Source organism: Erythranthe guttata, chromosome 3 (genome assembly GCF_056151865.1).
Source record: "Erythranthe guttata isolate IM_541 chromosome 3, IM_541, whole genome shotgun sequence".
Taxonomy (NCBI): domain Eukaryota; kingdom Viridiplantae; phylum Streptophyta; class Magnoliopsida; order Lamiales; family Phrymaceae; genus Erythranthe; species Erythranthe guttata.
The window spans coordinates 11,451,654-11,472,784 of record NC_142535.1 but is presented as its reverse complement, the minus strand read 5'-3'; the positions used below and the strand labels follow the sequence as shown (position 1 = coordinate 11,472,784).

The 21,131-nt window shown below is 27.6% G+C and overlaps 1 pseudogene; it reads right to left on the bottom strand.

The window, feature by feature from the left end:
• Positions 1-10,210: 10,210 nt before the first annotated feature.
• LOC148771785 (uncharacterized) lies at positions 10,211-11,970 on the bottom strand (annotated as a pseudogene).
• Positions 11,971-21,131: the final 9,161 nt, after the last annotated feature.

The window sequence follows — 21,131 nt, the reverse complement described above, 5'->3', positions numbered from 1 at the left end:
AAAAGAAGTTAATATTCATTAATAAATGATATAGTCTATATTTAATTATTTCCATGTATATTGATAAAATTAATTTATTAATATATTATTTGAATTATTAATTAATATTTATTTACCATCTGTATTAATATGGTATAACTTTTATTATATTTAATTTGATTAATTGATCTATTACTAATCAGATAAAAGGGATAACATATAATAATACATTAATAAAAGAAATTGACGTATATTTACAAAAATAAAATATGAATGCAAATTTTGAATTTCTTTTGAATACTATTATGGAAAAAAATAAATTCGAATATATATATATATATATATATATATATATATATATATATATATATATATATATATATATATATATATATATATATATATATATATATATATAAACAATTGAATATTCATAAGAAAATGAGCGTTATTAATTTTTAAAAAGGACATGCGGAAAATATATTTCCTACAAATTAAAAACAAAAAATAGATATTTTTTGAATTTATAGGATATTATATGCATAATATATATATATATATATATATATATATATATATATATATATATATATATATATATATATATATATATATATATATATATATATATATATATATATATATATATATATATATATATGTATATCTCTGTGTGTGTGTAAGTTTATAAATGAATGTGCAAAAGTTAAATAGTAAAGAATTTATAAACATACAAAAATAAATAAACCAACTAATCAATTGATGAATCCACATCATCAATTGAACTCCAACTAAGCAATTTGAAGGTATGACATATAAATTTGCCATACGTCATTCAAAGAGGGCATAAATCATTTTTTATATTATATATAGATTTTGATTCCTCCAATTAGTTATTTTCTACATTTATGTGCTTTGTTTGATGGTATAGTCTCAATTGATCTTGTTTTAATAAAAAAACATATTTTCAATTAATAAACTATATAATATTGATATTAGAATTAATATTGATATGGGAATTAGTATTTGTGTTAGTATTAGTATTAGTATTAGTATTAATATTAGTATTGTTAGTATTGGTGTTGATATTAGTATTAATATTTGTATTAGTATTAGTATTCGTGTTAGTATTAGTTTTACTATTAGTATTATTATTTATAGTGGAGTTTTTGCGCATAAGTCCCCAACCAAGCATTTCTATTATTTTAGGTTTAGGGGTTGTATCTCTTTAACCAATAAGTTCATCCCTGTAATATTTATTATAAATAAGGAAAATATGACAATATTACCCCCAACCTTTTATACCCAATTCTTAATTGTAACCACAATTTAATCAATTTTGACCACAAAAATCCAATTGACGTTTTTTTTCAAAACTTTTTTTTTCAAAACAAATATTTTTGCCGCTGGATTCCGGCGTTGACTTTTTTTTTTTTTTTTTATGTTTTTTTCCGCCGGCGGATTCCGGCGTTGACTTTTTTTTTAACTGTTTTTTTAGTGGTTTTTTTTTTTTTTTTTTTTTACGTCCGCCGCTAAACGTTGACCGTAATTTTGCTATCAATGACAGTAAATTAACGTAATTATACTGTCAATGACAGTTAATTAACGTAATTGTACTGCCGTTCACAATACATTTATGTAATTGTTCTGCCGTTGACAGTAAATTAACGTAATAATATTATTATTATTCTTTTGTTATTTATTTATTTTTTGTTTCATTTGTTGACAAGTCAACGTAATTATATTACCGTCGTTGACAGTAAAATAACTGTAAACACAATAATATTACTGTCAACAACATCAATATTATTTTTTTTGGGTATTTGTTTTGTTTGAGTTATTCACGGAGTAAGGTAATAATATTACTGTCTATTATAGTAATATTACTGTAAGCACAATAAAATTACTGTGGTTGACGGTAATATTACTGTTGTTATAGTAATATTGATGTCAACCACATCAATATTATTATTTTGTTTGGATTTTCTTGTTTGTTTGAGTTATTCACGGAGTAACGTAATAATATTGTTGTCTATTATTGTAATATTACTGTAGTTGACGGTAATATTACTGTTGTTATAGTAATATTACTGTCACTCACAGTAATATTAATTATTTTATATTTTTATTATGTTTACAATTGTTGAACTGTCAACATAGTACAACATAGTAATATTACACTATTACACAATAATAATGAGTTTTGTTGTGTTAATATTACTGTGCTAGAGATTAATATAACAATATTACTGTGTTAAACTGTAATATAGTTAGTTTTACTGTGTTTAACAGTAATATAGTTAATATTACTGTCAATCACAACAATGTTGCTGTTTAAACGGAAAAAAAAAATGTTATAGAAAAAAAAATCGAAAAAGTCAACGCCGGAGACAGGCGTTGCCCGTCGGAAACTAGTGGCAGAAAAATCAGTAAAAAAAAAAATCAACGCCGAAAACCGGCGAAAAAATCCGGAAGAAAAAAGAAATCGAAAAGTCAACGCCGGAATCCGGGGGCAAAAAAAAAATTTTGAAAAAAAAATTTGGGTCAAAATAATTTGTGAAATTTGGGGTCAAATTGAGGTTAAATTAAATTGAGGATGAAATTTGAGCATATTAAAGTATGAGGGGCTACTTTAGTCTGTTACAAAAATCTGGATCATGTGTAGGACTTATTTGTATAGGAGTTTTTTGTCTGAATCTCTTTATGAATAAGTACCCATTGATGGGCTTATTTGTAAAGACCCCATTTATAGTAGAATTAATATTAGTATTTGTATCAGTATTAGTCTTACTATTACATATTACTGTTAATATTAGGATTATTATTATTATTAGAAGTAGTATTATTATTAGCATTTAAATTAGTACTAGTAACTCACCCGTGCGATGCACGGGGATCAATTCTAAGTACAATTTTTTAATGACAAAAACATGCCAATGAGGTAAATCAAACACCTTAATGTATGAAAAACGAAAGGTGTAATATATGGGGTTAATATAAAAAACGAAAAAATATGTTTTAAATCAAAATATCGAACGAAAACTTTGAATAATTGATAAATAATATGATATAATCTAAAAAGTTTAAAAACAAAATGAATTCCATTTGATTTAACTACCGATATAAAAAAAAATGATAAAAAGAAAATATAAAATACAGAAATTGTGATATGAAAAATAAGATACATTATCAGACCCAAACGGTACAACTATCTCGTCCAATACTTTGTATCGTTAACAGAAACTTAATTATCAAAATAGTGTTTTATAGCACATGCATTGACATCGTCTATTAACACTCTTTGCGAGTAACATGCACATTTTACATTGTTCAAATGCAACCAGTGGTACACATTACTGAAACATAATCAACTAAAAGTGTACAAAATAAATACATTATGTGCTAAATCACCTTGTTTTAAAAAACAATTCAGTGGAGTGGACAATAAAATTGGCATAAAGTGAAAATAAATTAACACGGTAAAATAAATATACATGTAAAAAATACAAACAACAAATGTGTGTCATATACAATTTTTATGTACATTCATATACCCTGAAAATCTTCACAGTAGACAATATTGCAAATAATATATTAGTCGTCTATTCCGACTTGATGAATATATTTATGCCATCTCTGCTCTTAACTCTCTATATTGTGACGTATAATAGTCCGTGTCACCTCTACTCTTCACTGTCCATATTGCGACGTATAATAGTTCATGCCACCTCTAATACTAAAATTAATATTACTACTACTACAATTAATACTACGACCAATACTAATATTAACACAAAAATTAATATTAATACTAATAACAAAATTAATACCAATACCAATACCAATATCAATACCAATGTCAATGTCAATACCAATACTAATACGAATACCAATACCAATATCAATATCAATACCAATGTCAATATTAATACTAAAACTGATACGAATACGAATACGAATACCAATACCAATACCAATACCAATACCAATACCAATACCAATACCAATACCAATATCAATACCAACACCAATACCAATACCAATATCAATACCAATATCAATACCAATATGAATACGAATACAAATACGAATACGAATACTAATACGAATACGAATACGCATAAGAATACTAATACGAATACAAATACTAATATGAATACGAATATAAATACGAATACGAATACTAATAGGAATACGAATACGAATACGAATACGAATATGAATACTAATACGAATACTAACATTAATACTAATTCTAACATTAATACTAACACCAACACAAACACAAACACAAACACAAAACACTAACACTAACACTAACACTAACACTAACACTAACACTAACACTAATACTAATATTAATACTAATACTAATACTAATACTAATAACTAATACTAATGCTAATACTAATACAAATTATATTTCTAATTATAATGCTAATTTTATTCCTAACATTAATCATAATCCTAATATTAAAACTAATATTAATGCTAATGCTAATGCAAATGCAAATGCTAATACTATTTGATACTAATATTGATGCTTATACTAATACTAATACTAATTGATATTAATATTGATAATACTAATAGTGATACTAATACTAATATATCAGTATTAGTATCAATATTAGTATCACTAATAGTATCAATATTGCCGAAATCAAATGCAAAATTATCAAAACCAACTATAAATTATCGAATATTGGTACTAATACTAATATTGATACTAAATTATCGAATATTGGTACTAATACTAATGTTGATATTAATATTTATAATACTAATATTGATACTAATACTGATATTGATACTGTTGTTGATAGTGATAGAAATACTAATACTAATACTAATACTAATACTAATACTAATACGAATACCATCTATCTATACTGTTACTATATTGATATTGATAAAAAAATTGTTTTACCTTATCTACTTGTTAAAATATTATGTGTTGTTTTATCTAATCGTCAATATATGGGGTTAGGATTTTCGATTACGCCATTAGCGAGCCTCATCCACGCCGCCGCCATCTCCGCCCCTACGCTGCCATCGTTTGCTACTTCTTTTTTCTTCGAAAATTTTGATATTGAAATTGTGTTGGGTATCTCACATAGGAAAATAGTTGTTTGCATCACTTCTTTAGTTGTTTTCGAATTCTGCTATTTTTTTAGTTGGTTTCGATAATTTATAGTTGCTTTTGATAATTTTGTATTTGATTTCGACAATTTGTAGTTGGTTTCGATATTTTTTTAATTGATTTCGATAATTTATAGTTAGTTTTAATAGTTTGTAGTTAATTTTGATACTTCTCGCCCAACAGATATTAACATTTAACGTTAAAAAAAAAATTGATTCTAAGGAAATCTCCCAGTACAAGGTTGGCCATAATGAACTCTCGGTTTCACATCTACTGTATGCGGACGACATTCTCATATTTACGAATGGAGGGCGCCACTCTGTACAACGGCTAATGGAGATTTTTCATTCGTATGAAAGGTCCTCGGGGCAGCTCGTTAATGTGACTAAAAGCCATCTTTATGTGGGTAAATGGGCAGAAGTGGAGAGTAGCAATATTGAGCAAGTTACGGGGATCTGTCGGAAAACCCTCCCTCTCAAGTATCTAGGGGTTCCCATTTATTCCGGTAGGACTAAGGCGGAATTTTTCGAATATCTCGTCACTCAGATTCGAGGTAAACTTCAAGGCTGGAAAGGGAAATTCCTTTCTTTTGCTGGTAAAATTACATTACTCAAGGCGGTGTTGAGTAGCATCCCGATTTACTCGTTGGCTTGTTCGAAGGTGCCTATATCGGTTATTACTCGGCTCGAGCAATTAATGGCTGCCTTTTTATGGAGTTCTGGCGGTGCTTCGAGGACTCACTGGGTGAAATGGAAAACTATTTGTACTCCGGTTGAAGAGGGGGGTTTGGGTATCCGACCCCTTAATCAGGTGATGTGGTGTTTGCATGGGAAGCTATTGTGGCAGGTTATGCAAAAAAAGTCTTTGTGGGCGAAGTTCGCTAATGCCAAGTATTGCGATAAACGTCGGAACAGTAGCGGCCAATCGACCTCCCCTTTATGGAGGTCGATATATAGTCATAGTGATTCACTTGCCGAGTGTTCCAAGTGGAATGTGGGTTCCGGAGATATAAGATTTTGGGCGGATAATTGGGTTGGTGAAGTGCTTGTTGGGCCTCTTCCAAGTGACCACACTTTAACTGTTGCAACCGCCATGCAACATCTCTCGGAATATCTTAAATTAATTCCTCCTTCCCTGCATGAGTCGGTAAGGAAAGTTACGTTGGATCCTGATCAGCCGGATCGGTTGATATTCACTCTTACACAATCTGGGGATTTCTCGACTAAAGAGTACTGGAGACATATTCGGGTTTTGGGGCGACGAGAGGCGTGGACAAATCGCATATGGCACCAGTTCTTGCCACACAAGACATGTGGATTCATGTGGAAATTGATACATCACGCGCTCCCCGTTGATCAACGAATTATCTCTAGAGGAATTCCGATGGTTTCCAGATGTGTTTGCTGTAAAAATCCTCACCAAGAAGACGTCCAACATCTTTTTTTCCAATCGGAAGTGGCGGGGCAAGTATGGCAGCACTTTAGCCTGCTATTTCATCTCCCATGGCAGTTTGTGTCGGCGAAGCATGCTCTTGCTGTATGGGTCCCCAAACCACAAATACAATCGCAGTACACAATGGTTCGAACCTCTACTGTGTGTCATATTCTTCGTGAGCTGTGGGTGGCTCGATGCAAAGTAGTTTATGATGGGGGAGCCATGCATAGAGAAAATATTATTCGTCGAGTATTCTCTCACATTCAGCACGTGGTCATCAATCATGTTCCTCGTCAACCGTCTACGAAGCTTCAAAGTCTCCAACTTCAAGCCATTGGAGTCTGTTTAGTGCAGCCTAGCTATAAGCGTGGAAAATGGTTCAAATGGGAGCGGCCCAAGGGTGGTACTTTTAAACTTAATACTGATGGCTCTTCCACGGCGGAGGAATGTACGGGCGGTGGGATTGTTAGGGATTCGGAAGGAGGAATAGTTGCTAGTTTTTCAAGATATTTTGGGGTTGGCACCAATAACTTTGCGGAATTTTCGGCGGTGGTTCATGGCCTTAGATTGTGCAAGCTTCTCGGTCTCTCACAAATTATAGTGGAAAGTGACTCCTTGCTGGTCATCAATGCAATTCGGACCAAGCACATTGCATGGGAGCTTGAGTATATTTTTCGGCAATGCTTGAAGGAGATAGAGCCTTCCTTCTCGTTCCAGCACGTCGTGAGGCAAAAAAACACGGTCGCGGATAGATTGGCTAATTGGGCGTATTCTCATAAGTCAAATCAAGAATATTTCTCTGAAATGAGTTTACCGAGGGAGGCCCGGGCTGCATATATAAGTGATAAGTTGGGAGTCTCCAATTTTCGTCCATGACTTTCTTCTACAGTTGGTTTTGGAAGTGGAGTTGGGCATATATTGCATCTCTAGCTCCTAGCGTGCAATCTGCAATTACCAACTCTAGAGTTGGGGTTAATATGCAATTTCAGGATTTGGCTTTGGGAGTTTGCTGGATGAGTAAGCGAAGCTACATATTTACCTCCACCAAGGGGCACTTTTGCAATTTTAATAGTTCTAGCTTTGGAGGTTGTCATTTTTACCCCGCTTTGGGGCTTTCTTGTAATAGCTTCGATAGGGTAGCTTCTGATTTTTTATTACCATTGTAGGGGTACTCTTTTTACTTGTGTAGGCCCACAAGGTTTTAACGAGGCCCCATCTTTTATCATAATGGAATAATAAAATCTTTTGGCCAAAAAAAAAAAAAAAAAAAAAAAAAAAAAAAAAAAAAAAAAAAAAATTGGTACACCTTGAATGGCACAATTTTTTAGTTATTTATCATAATTTTATAGTTGATTGTGAAAAATAACAAAAATGAAAATAGTAGTTTTTTAAGAAAATTTTGTACTTTGAAAGAAAACAAAAAAATGCAAATAAAAAAATATTCAAAATTAATTAAATGTTTAAGAAAATGAAATTTAGTTGATTTATGGGGAAAAAACTAAAAAAAATTATTTTTTTTTAGTTTTTATTAATTTTTTTTAATTATTAATTTTTAATAATTTAATAAATAAAAAGTTAAAAAATAATATGCCTATAAATATAAAAATTCATCAAGTAGTGGGTAATGGGTATTGAATAATGGAGAGGGACAAATTTGGAATATGAAAAAGCCTGGATCTACTACTAATATTGAAAATGAGGGTGGATAAACTCTTACTTGAAAAAAAAGTAGAGGGAGTTTTCACTAATAGCCCATTTTTTTTAACATCCTTTGCAGAGATGAAAACAAAGAAATATTTATTTCCGACAATCATCATTTCATTCGCTAAAAAAACACAACAACCTTCCTTGAACTACTTCCGCAAGCCTTGTCGATTTTTTCTTGAACAAATCACCATTATGCATGATTACATTACCTACAAATATCAGTTCAACCGAACAAATAAAATTAAATGCTTCAACAAATCAGTATTTTACCGAAGAATTTATTTCAAATTTATTTTTATAATTTAGATACGCAAGTGGAAAATTATTATAATTTCAAATTACTAAAGAGTATGTCATTATTTTTTGGGAGATGTTGCAACTACATTTAAATTATTATTATGTCATTAGATACTATGACAAATGCGAAAATTATTAAATGACATGTGAATTTAAAATATTTGGACAAAACTTATTAAAAATACAATTGATAACTTCAGGTTAGGTGAGAATCACTCGTGTATTGAGTATGTAGAAATTACATCAACACTCATTAATCATTATGAGAGTTAGTACCTAGTATTTACCAATAGGGTAAAGGTCTAGGGTTTTAGCATTGCGCCTAAATGTATCAATAACATTTCGGCTCTGTACTCTTTTTTATGTCCCATGGTATATGTCAAGCTGTACTGCAGGTATTGTAATGAAATTCTACAATATATTTAATGTATTATAATTATAACTATTACATAATATTCATATCATGGCAGGAAAAAGAAAAGAAATATTCAGATCGAATGTAGTTGATAACAAATACACGATATTTAAATATATTCAAATAATAAAAATATTATAGACATGTTATTGAAAATATAGCATCATTGCACCTATTAATTATTGTACACATCGAACTTTTCCTCGTCATTCTTTTCATATTCATCCCTGCATATCGCACTCAACTTTTTTCATTATTCATATCTACAAAAAATGAGAAAATAAAATAATAGTTAGATAATATTTTCGTGTATACGATAAATCAACATAAATCAAAAAAATTGTACATATGCGTATTGAAAAATAATATATATATATATATATATATATATATATATATATATATATATATATATATATATATATATATATATATATATATATATATATATATATATATATATATATATATATATATATATATATATATATATATATATAAATATTACATATATTTTAATCTAATGATAATAGACAATTATATAAATGTACACGAAAAAAATTTATCTAAAAAAAAAGGTAGTTCAGAAAAAAAAATAAATAAAAAAAAAAGAATTACGAACTTGGATGATGGAAGAATTTTTTTTTTTTTTTTTCTGAATGGAGATGGATGAAGAGCATGAATGTGATGGGTTGGATATTTTATAGGTGGATAGCAATGTTCTCAAAACCGGACCGGACATTGACCCTGCCAAGCTATCGGGTCACGGTTGGACCGATTCAACCGGGGTCCAACCGGGTTTTTGAATAATTTATTTTTAATTATTTAAATTTAATTTATATAAATACGTAAAAATAGCATGTTTATTACCAATATCAAATATTCACATGAGTTAACCATAAAATTATAAATCAAACCATAAAATAACAGGGAACATAAATCATAGTCATCTTATAAGTCAAAACTCAAAAGTTAACATTTAATTTAAATCAAAACTCAAGAATAAAAAAAAATAAAAGGTCTTGCATCCAAAACAAACATTTAAAATAAGTCTCATATCAAAATCAAATATTTAAAGTAAATAGTAAATGCATATGAAAGACACTATCATCTTCATATATCACTCTTCCTCGTACTCATCTCCAATTTCATCTTCATCTCCACCTTCATCTCCTCCATGGGATGTCATTACATCGAACTCATCCTCTTGACAATTTAAAAAAAAAAAAAAGAAAAACAATTAATGGATTGAAAATAATTTTAAACTATTTAAATTTCATGAAATAAAGTGCATATAAATTTAAAAAACAAACCTTGTGTGCTTGACTCTCCAACGCCATCCTTTGGATATTCTTCTTGCACCATATTTTCAAGTTCATCATAGTCAAGTTCTCCTTCTTCCTCATTTTCCACAATCCAAAATTCCGTTTTTTCAATTGACTCGTAATCAACTGGATCGTATGATCTTTTGGAGACAGCCAACCTAAATAATTATAAATAATTGTAACATTAACATGAACAAAAAGAATTAATATAAGATAATTATTTGTTAAAAACTACAAAATTAACTTTAAAGACTTAAAGTAACTCACCTATTTTTCAATCGCAAATTATAATGAACGTAAACAAGATCGTTCAGTCTCTTATGCTCCAATCTATTTCTTTTCTTGGTATGGATGCGTTCAAATACGTTCCAAGTGCGCTCACATCCAGAAGAAGAAGCAGTTTGACTAAGAATTTTTATAGCCAACTTTTGCAAGTTTGGCGCGTCGAAACTGAACAATCTCCACCATTCATCTATTTAAAAAAAAAAATTATGAAAGACATAATCATTAATTAATAATTATTAATTAGTAAAAAATGCATTTTATAATTTATATATACTTCAAATATATGGTATATAAAATTGTAAAACAGGTAACAACATAAATAAAATAAATATTAAATAACAGTAATATGAATCGATCTTTACCTGGTCGGGTGATTTTACTACAAGTTAATGCTGTCGGACGAGCAAAACATCTCTCGCGATTACAAAAAAATCTTAACTCATCCAAAATCGCTATGTTATTGACGTCCTCCATTTTATCTATCACATTCAAAACTCCACCCATAATCTCAGGCTCAGTACAAAAAGTAGATTTGTCATACTGAAAAGCAGGATTCAGATAATACGCTGTTGCATAAAGATCTTTACACAGCATACGATCCCATCTACTGTCAATAATATCAACGTAGGGCTTGTACAACTTTTTCTTGTTTTTAAATATATTCATAATCCCCTTTCGTGCTCTAAACATGCCCTCATAAATATATACCATAGATGGTTTTTCATCAGTATCACAAAGACGCAAAAGTCGTATCAACGGCGTCATAACCCTCACAATCACCAAGCAGTTATTCCAAAAATTCTCATCCAACACAATTTGTTTTACTTCTCTACATTTTTGCATCTTTAGATATTGCTTATAGTCAGTACTAACAACCAATGCTTGCAAATCATCCTTTTGCGCATACAAACTTTGTAATGCAATAAAAGTAGTTGCAAATCGAGTTGCACCAGGACGGATAATTTCTCGCCACCCCTTTCGATTTCTTAACTAGTTCAAGGCGAACTTATGATTATACACAAAAACAAGAACTTTTGATGCAAGAACGGCTAAAGATTGAACTGTGGGCATATATCTCCAACATCTTTAAATATCAAATTAACACAATGAGCTGCACAAGGTGACCAAAAAATGAATGGATATTTCTCCATGAGTCTAGAACCCGCAGCTTTATAATTGGCCCCATTATCCGTTACCATATGAACAACATTATGAGGACCAACCCACTCTACAATGTCAGCAAACAAATTACACAATGTATCAGCATTTGTGCAAATATCAGAAGCATCAACAAATTTGATAAATGAAATCCCCTTTGGACAGTAAACCAAAAAATTAATCAAAGACCTTTGCCTAATGTCAGTCCAACCATCCCCCATTATTGTACAACCAGTGTCAGCCCAAGTATCTCTAATAGAGTCAATCATCAACGTAACATGTGTCTTAGCATCATTCAATAAATTGACACGCAAAGCATGATAAGAAGGATGTGTATATCCATGACCCATACTAGCTATTTTATTGATCGCAACTTGAAAGGAAGGTGAAGTGCAAGCATTAAATGGAATACAAGCATCATAAAACCACAATGCAATGGCCAAGTCAGTATCTTTCCATTTGTCTTTACTTTGCATGCATGCTTTAATAGTAGGTTGGGAAGAAAAGAAAGACTTACACCTTTTTTACAAAATGAGTCAATAGCATATGAAGCTTTCCTTTTTCCATTCGAAACCTCTGTTTGAGAAGGAATTTCCAGAATTTCATCTTCTTCGTAAGCATCTAAATCTTCAGCCATCACTTTCTTGGCCTTACTTTTTTGCGCATGAGCATCCAACAAATCTTTGATTTCAAGCTGAACCTCTAAACTAACTTTTTGGCATGCAGTCACGGTTCCTTTAACCCCAGAAAGGTATTGCTTCATCCTATTAATATCTCCACCTGCAAATATTTTTTTTACAAAATCCACAAATCCATATCTTCTTCCCTTTCGCGTTAGTACCCTCAGTAACATATTTTCATGCTACGTCTTTCTTTTGTCTAATCGAAGGAGCCGATGAAGCTTGTGTCCCCGAAGACGTTGCATTGTTTGCAGCCATACTTTTCTAATAAAATATGAGAAAATTAAAAAAATAAACATAAATTGTCTTTACTTTTCATTACATTTAATTGTATGTGCATGCCTAAATATTAAATACATATTAAACTACAAATTATAAAGTCGAAAGCAACTAACTCATGTATCCATTAATCAACTAACTGAAACAAACAAGTAATTATTTGTGTACTTCAAACATAATTTCAAGATTTATTTGCTAAATTATATAATAGTTAAAAAAATATAAATTCTATGTAATTAGATCTATTTTCCAATAAACGAATTCATAAATTTATAATCTGAAAAAAAGTTTACCAGAGCGACGGCAATTTCAGAACAACGATCCGGGTTATGGTTGATTTGGAGAACGGCAGCACTTGGAGAAGAAGAGAATAAATTCTCTGTTTTTTTTTTAAGAAAAAGGGGCTGGTAGCCCGTAGCCTGGTAAAGCCTGGTACTTTTTTTAATAAAAAATACCTTATGTAACTTCTGTTGTCTTATTAGGGTAAAAACTAAAAAAGTAGAGGATTGAATTATCAATTATTGTGACTCAGCAGTCAGCCCACGTTTCAACTTCCTTTTCTTTACTTTTCTTTTTTTATTTTTTTTTTCTGGGCATTAAAACGACGCCGTTTCGGCTTTTTTTTTTTTTTTTTGAATTAATTAAAAAAGCGCCTGTGCAGCCAAAAAACCGGTTTTGAGCCGGTTTTCGGGTTTCCGGTCCGACCGGTCAAAAAACCGGTTTTTGACATTTTGACCGGGTTTTTGTAATTTTCGGTTTTATAGGTCTAACCGGACCGGACAAGGCACCGGTTCGCGGTTGAACCGGTCGAACCGGCCGGTCCGGTCCGGGTTTCAAAACATTGGTGGATAGAATACTTTGAAAATGTAAATATAATATAATATAAGAAAATATATTAATTATAGCAAAATCTTGGTTAAAATATGAAAATAATATCTTTGTAATTGAATGAAATCAATTGCTTCTGATTTTTTTGCCAAAATTGGAAGAAAGGGATCAGCACATTTTTTTCTTTTATTGGTTTAGGAAATTTGCATATTTTAACGTACACAAACAAATACGCACATATATTAAGGAATGAATTTATCACACTTTAATACGATTACTCAACATACTTTAATATTATTCTTTTATTCGAGATAATATACTTTAATATTATCACACTTTAATATGATTACTCAATGTACACAAACTAATACGCACATATATTAAGTTTTTCATTACCAAAAAAATATAGACATTAAGTTGCACACAATTATTAAGGAACGAAAATGAAATGTATTTATGCAGTCAATCTTTTCCATTGATAAGTCAATATGCAATTAATGATAATAATCCAATCAATCAATACGGCTTATCAATATTATGGATATTTTTTACTGTTAATTATTTGATAAAAATGTGAATGGATGATATATAATTATATATGTCCATATAAATATATTATTGATATGATATAAATTTATATAAAAATGATTAACAAAATCAATGCACGTTCAATTAGATAGGTGATTGATATATGTCCATATAAATACATGATTCAGATAATACACATATATATATATATATATATATATATATATATATATATATATATATATATATATATAGGGAAATGATTTATAAAGAGTTGTGCTATTTCCACCCTCAATTTTTCTTATTTCACCACCTTATTTTAAAAATATAAATAAATGGTATACAAAATATCATAAATACCCTTAATAATTTGTATTTTTTTACACCATCATTTTAAAATTAATCCACCACCGTCCCAATATTTTGCATCTTCTACATATTTCATCTCCCACAAATACCTATAACAAAAAGTCTATGTACAATGTATGAGAGATTTCCATGTCTTTGCGTTGCCTTCTTTCACTCGAAAATCGACATAAACAACTTAGTTCATAATTTTATACTATCAAAATCTTTGTTCAAATATCCAGGCTTTTAAATATCACTGTATTTTTTTTTACTTTTCATCTTTTTTCAGTAATTATAACGTATACCTGTAATTAATTTATGATTTAATTGCACTTTTAGGGTTGCTTACTTTTCTTATAACGATCTCTATTGCAGCCATAGAAGAATGCTTTAATAAGACTTAATTCTTCATTTTCTCTATTAAAATTGGTTTATAGGATTGGTGTCTTCTTTTATTTATTTTTTTTTTTTTTTTTTGAAACATGATAATTTTTTGAATAGATTATCGGTCTACCTAAGGTGAATTTCTCGTAAAGGTTTGTTCGGTTGAAGAAATTTTTTTTTATGCACTAGGGTTTTAATAAAGAAGATGAAGATGGAGAGAGCCGAAGTGATGGTGATGGATTAGAAATCATGTAAAAAAAATATATATATATTAATTAAGGGTATTTAGGATATTTTATACATAATTATTTTAAATTTTTAAAATTGAGTGGTGAAATGAGATGATTTGGTGGTGGAAATAGCACAACTCTTTATAAATTCAACGCACATCCGGTTCCTTGACTTCAATCCGGATTGAAAATTTTAAATTATATTTGAATTTTCCAAAATTTTCAAAATATATGGCTTTACAATATTATAATTTACTTACTAACAATAATTATATATTTCATAATATATATATATATATATATTAATTAATATTATATTAATTTTAGTTATATTTGATTTATAATTTTAATTACAATATTTTGCACACGGCCGTTTATAATATGCTTAACGATATTTTTTCATTAATATTTAAATATTTGAAAAAAATTAATAAAGAAATTAACAGTGCAAAACTAAATAAAATATTATAAGAAAACATATAAAAATCATAAATTTATTCAAATGCACTAAAAAAAATCATTGAGGCTATAGATCCTCTTTTTATATAATATATAGATATATATAGATCATCGTCTTAATATGATAATGTATTAATAAAAAAACAAATTTTATAAATTAATTCAGTATAATTGTTTGGACATATAATAGAAATACACAATTTCAAATTATTATTAACAAAAAATATTGTATATTTATTAAACAATAATACAATATAAAAATAAAACATTTTCGTTAATAATTTTTTTTAGTGAATGGATATTCGAATATTCCAAAATATTGAAAATTCAAAAAAAAAATGTATTCCTTTATTTTAATATTTGAATATTAAAAAAAATATTTTTTTCTGAAAATTATTTGAATATTCGTGAAAAAATTGAGTATCATGAATTTTTTCAATAAATATATTTTGAAATACTGGAAACGTAAATAATATTTTTTATTTTGAATTTATAAAATATTAACATTCGAAATAATATATATACACGTGGTAATTGTTTAAATGAGTGTATAAATATTAAATAGGAAATAACTTAAATATATACCAAAATAAAATTGACAATTCATCAATTGAAGAATCCACCTCATCAATTGAACTCCAACTAAGCAATTTTGATAAATGACATCATCATTTGACACATTTCAATCATTGAGGTATAGCTCAAATTTATGGACTGATTGATGATTGATTGTAGTAAAAAATTAATCGAAAATCGTGATTGGTATATTATATTGGAAATGTTGGTTATTAACATAATAATTTAAATTCTTAATTTTAAAAACCGGTTATAAATTATTGGCTATAGAAAGCGATTTTTTGGTTATTGGTTATAGGAATCAATTATGTGTATAGATAAATTTTTTTGAAAACTTTCTTTTTTGAGTCATAAATTAAAATGTTAAAATGAAATAGAAAATAATTTATTTATTGATTTAGGTATAGCGTATACGTGGATATGCATATATTTAAAGAAATTGCATATATAAAATGAAAACTTGGACAAAAAGGTATATACGTAGTAATTAAAAGAAATTATGATGCCAAGTGAATAAATTAAATGAAAATTGTGGGGTAAAAATTAGAAATGACAATCCTTAATTGTGGCTTTTGTCTTCATATATTATATAGATTCCCCTTAAAAAAAACACATGTTTGTATTACTATTTACAATATAACAAAAGACGGAATTTGTGGATTAAAAACATTGTGTAATTCTCTAAAATTATACTATCCAAATCAAACATTAATCATTCACTTTCATTCTTCCATTATTATAATTTTCAATAACTATTAATGAGATTTAGTTAATTGAATTATTAATTATAATATTACCGTTAATATAACCAATTAAAAACTAAAAATCTGAATCAATCATTTATTTTAGTTGGTAAAACAAATCCGGTCATTATGCAAATTATATCTTTCAAATTAATATAAAGAATAATTTTATACTTATAAAACATAATAATGTAATAATAAAAAAATATAAAATTTACAAATTATTCATATATAATTTATTCACATAGATTAAAATATGTGCACAATACCCATTTGTGTGTCAAAACATTATCTATATTTGCAAAACGAAACAAATAACTAAAAAATAAGATAGATCAAACAAAGATTTTACACGAAACAAAGATTATGAATTAATAATACACCAAACATGACAAAAATAAAAGAAAAAGAAAGTAGACGATGATTGAATGTCGAGAGAATGTAAGAAAATCGTAATTCTCATTGAAACAGTATCAAGAGAATAAGGATACAAAATAAATTTTATAATATGGCATTTAATGTAATAGATTCTTTTAAATTGAATTAGTAGACAAACAACATAATGTATATGCGAAAAGACTTCTATTAATTGCTTGCAATAATATATCATCTTAAAACTATTTACTATTACGACAAATAGTTTCACATATTTTTGTAACCTATTACAAAGAAGGGAAGATAAGCCTAGTAGTAAAACTACCACAATTTCACTATAATAATTTTGCAGTAAAACTTCCCTTGAATCCCATTTGTCTGACTTCTGCATAACCAAAAGAATAAAATAATATATCAAATTGTGTTAATAATGCAAATATGTAAATAAAAAAAAATTAAAACAAACTACAGAAAACTACATTATAAAATATTCATATCATAAGAAAATATTGAGTAATAAAATAAATAATTTTAAAGAAAAAATGTAAGCAAACCGTGTTGATGAATTATGTATGGTCGAAGTTGGATTCGTGAAAATAATCTGCAAGAAATACATAAAGCATATGACATGTTATTATTTAACTAAATACAAATATAAAATGGAGTTGAAACATATAAAACAATTATGAATACATAAATATATAATACCAACACAAAATAAAAGAAGAGAAATGCACATATTTAAAATAATTCTCACAACATATTTTTAGTATCAGTATTGACTTCAACATATTTATGTATATATAAAATTAATTATGAATATAAAACTATGCATATATACTTATAATAATTTATAAGAAATGATAAAAAAAAAATGTAATATGAAACTGTATAATACGAACATTGTGCACTTTGTAATCGAATGGTGGTAGAAAAAAATGAAATGAACATTGAGGGGTTTATATAGTATTGAAAATGAACTTAATTCTACGGACAATTTAAAAATTCAAAAGATTTATATATTAAACTAAATCAAATCAAACAAATAAAGGAAACAACCAAAAAAAAATAATAACTTGTGGAAAAAAAATATTGCAATATAAAAACATTAAATATGAAGATACGATTTTTATTTTTTAGCATTCAATTTTGAATTAAAGTATAAATTAAATCAATCAAAGATGATATGATGGAATCTTGGAATATTAAAGATTCCTTTATATTGGTGATTTGATGTTTTATTTGAAATAATAATTAATAAATATAATGCATAATCCGTTTTATAGTTCGGACCATATTATATATTAAATAGTGTTTTCCAAATATACAACCAACTACTGCATTTAGAATTAATCCACCGTGCATTGCATATTTATTAAATAATATAATTATTTTTAATTTTAAATATGGTATAATAAAAATTATATTAAATAAATAGTGTAAATTTATTAAATACTTCAATTAAAAACTTAAACATTTTTTTTATTATTATTTTTAATGGAATGGATATTCGAATATTCTAAAATATTGAAAATTAAAAAAAAAAAAAAAAAAAAAAAAAACAACAACAACAACAACATATTCCTTTATTTTAATATTTTAGTATTTAAAAAAATATTTTTTTATGAAAATTATTTGAATATTCGTAAAACAATTCAGTTTCATGAATTTATTTGAATAAATATATTTTGAAATACTAAAAATATAAATAAGATTTTTTTTTATTTCGAATTTTTAAAATATTAACTTTGGAAATAATGTATATACATGTGGTAATTATTAAATGATTGTGTAAATGTAAAATAGGAAAAAACTTAAAAACATCCATAAATAAAAATGCCACCTAATCAATTGCAGAATCCACCTAATCAATTGAACTCCAAGTAAGCAATTTTGACAAATGACATCATTATTTGCCACATGTCAATCATTGAGGGCATAGATCATCTTTTTATATTATATATAGATTAGGATTATGATTTGGATCTATTAAGAGGATTTGTATTATGATTACTATTAGTATTAATATTATTATTAGTGTTAGTTTGAGTATTAGTATTAGATCACATTTGCATTATTATTAGTATTAGTATGAGTATTAGTATTAGTATTAATATTAGTATTACTATCAACTAGCATTTTTTCCCATGTGATGCACGGAATAGCATTTCAAATAAAAATGATGATTGGTTTCACACATGATAATTACAATTATAATAAAATTTTATTAGCGACATCGATAACAACATCAACATTTATACGGATTTAATAATAAAAACTCATTAAAAAAAACTATAAAAATTTAATTGTCAATCATTAAATATGTGAAGCATATTTTGATTAGAAAAATAGGCTGGAAAATAATAATAATAATTAAAAAAAATATAGAGGTAGAGGATTATGATTGTGCTGCCCGAGATTTAGTGTTAAAATAATTAGAAAAAAAATAGCTGCAAAAGAGGAGATAAAAAAAATATTTACACATAAATTAATTTATTTTTACAACTATGCCATTAGGGTTTCTTAGATTACCCTAGCGTTGCTTTCTTTTATATATAACATAAGATATTAATATTCATATTAGGTTAGTATTAGTATTATTATTGGTATATTATTGTTAGTATGAACATTAGTATTAGTATTAGTATTAATATTAGTTTTAATATTAAAAATTTAATTCACATGACCCCCTTATGGTATGCAATTAGGCACATAACCCCGTTGAATAGAAAACTGGAAGACTAAATTACCCCTAAAGTTTAGCCAAATTGCAGCCATACCAAATGTTCGTTGGTTACTCCATCAAATCAAAATTTCTTGTTTTAATTTAAAAATAACTATTCTATAAAATGAAAAGCTTAATGAAGTTTTTTGCAAATGAGAAATGTAATATATTATTGTGTTTTTTTAATTTTACAGCACAAAAGGTATATAATACTAGTTCTTGTACGATTGACAATCTATTCAATTTTAGAAACCGAGTTGAAAATCTCATATGCTACAAATCAAATATAAAAGGATTTAACTCGATATAAAATTATTAACTATCAATTTCTTTATTTAATTATAATTCAGTAAAGTAATTCTACATATTTCAAAGTTTTAATATTATTATTAATTATGATTATTAGTTACTATTTTCTATATAATATATTATATTATAGATGTTATCGAATTTTATTTTTTAAGAAATAAAGTCTTTTTTTTATTCGTCTCGAAAAATCTGAAAACAAATATTTCTCTAAAGTTGAAATGGACTTTAAATTTAAAAAATATATATAATGCTAAAATTAAAATTAATTTCTTGACTTCGAATCAAATCACAAATTATTGAAAAAATATCAAATCAATTTAATCCGAATAGAAGAATAATTTAAAAAGAAAAGAAAAATAGAAATCAATAGGATATTTTAGTCTTTTACATGAATCAATTGATCTTTTTTCTATAACCACTCTCTTTTTTGGAGAGTGAAAATCACTTGCGGTTCAATTTGATGGAAAATGTAACTGAAACTATCTCCCTCAAATTTCAATGGGGTAATGTGCCCAATGGCTATATACGAACCACGCCAACCATGTGACGAGACCCGATATCAATACTTCGGATTTCAAATCCCGGACCGTCCTAAAGAAGGAATCAAAGAGGTGGAACCTCGACCCATTGCCTATAAAGAGGCAATAACCTTGGTATGTGAAGACGCCACAATCGACTGCGGAAGATCGATTGATAAGTCGAGGTGAACAAACGGAATCCACCGTAATGTTCGAACGGTTCATAAAGAACCAAACGAGAATACTCTCAATTAAACCATAAAATTTCGTCCCTTCAATCAGCCAAATTGGCTACATATTTATAAGATTAAAAAAAGACTCATTTTCCACAAGGAAAATGACTCTTACCTAATCTATAATAAGGAAACTAATAAATAAGAAAATCCTAGCCATAACTAACTCTAAA